The sequence below is a fragment of the Leuresthes tenuis genome, unplaced genomic scaffold (assembly GCF_036924035.1).
Source record: "Leuresthes tenuis unplaced genomic scaffold, fLeuTen1.0.hap1 SCAF_74, whole genome shotgun sequence".
Taxonomy (NCBI): domain Eukaryota; kingdom Metazoa; phylum Chordata; class Actinopteri; order Atheriniformes; family Atherinopsidae; genus Leuresthes; species Leuresthes tenuis.
Genome location: NW_027325428.1, coordinates 237897 through 239034, shown reverse-complemented (window position 1 = coordinate 239034; position 1138 = coordinate 237897). Strand labels below are relative to the sequence as shown.

Genomic DNA, 1138 nt, shown 5'->3' with positions numbered 1-1138 from the left:
ATATGATGAAGGAGAGACCATTTGAGCAGCACAGCCATTTCGCAGCACAGGGACAGCAGTCCAAGTTAAAGGATCTCCCATGTGGTATCACCTGTCACACTGTGTCAAGGCATCAAAAGAAGAAAAAATCACCAAACTCAAGGACAAAGAGACGAAGACTCCGGTGAACGAAGAGAGAGGACTTACAAACCAGAAATACAAAAGGATGCTCGATATCAAGATCCAGAAGAAGAGGCTAACAATGCCACGAACACTTACGATGCTGGGAATGATGCCAGCAATGAACAGAGAAGAAGATTCAGTGTCATCAATCTGCAACACGTGCCTCTAATGAGGGGGTGAATATAGAATCCTCAACGATTACAACGTCTCTGGGAACTGTGACAACAACAAGGTTTAAACCATTTTGATATATATTGTAACCTATTGGCTAAGGAATAGTGCTGAAAATGAGGTAAATCTAATCCACCACTGTCCTTGGTCTTCTGTAGGGTTTTTAAACTAATACGTGGTGGTTTGTTTTTCCACAGAAATTTGGAGATGCATGAATCTAGTGACTTAAACCAAGTAGCAGATGGTTTTATGGGGATCATTGAGAACAAATAGTTAACTTTTGGTAGTATCATCATTTTAATGGTTGTAACTCTCCCCATAAGTGATATAGGTAAGGACTTCCAACGAGAGAGATCGTCCTCTACTCTCTTTACTAATTGCACATAATCCATCTGTACTTATCAGTTTAATATGTGATATGTCTATGCAAGGACTACATATTAAATGGATTTTTATCAATAGGAGTTGAAAAAGGAGCTTGCTCTGTTCACTCCAAGCATCGACCCGGTACTGCAGTGCCGCTGGGAACGGTGCGCTCTCCTCTGCTCTTGTGAAAAAGCTAACAGCGGTGCAGGATGGAAGTTTCTTTTAGTCTGCTGAGAAAAGAGAGTGAATGCGAAGTAGACTTTAACACGGCTCTGGGAGCGAGCCGAGTGCGGGCTAACCAGGAGAAATGCTTGAAAGAAACGCGACACCGAATGAGCGGTCAGAACAAAGCCTCAATACGGTGTTCCTGTGGTGTTTTTATAAAATGCGGTGAAAATAAAGGTGTGAATGCCCCATAGAAAACTAAAAGGTGGAGCGG

At 42.4% G+C, this 1138-nt stretch overlaps 1 pseudogene; it reads left to right on the top strand.

Moving 5' to 3' along the window:
- Positions 1–697: 697 nt before the first annotated feature.
- Positions 698–874, top strand: LOC140286148 (U2 spliceosomal RNA; annotated as a pseudogene).
- The last annotated feature ends 264 nt before the right edge of the window (positions 875–1138 follow it).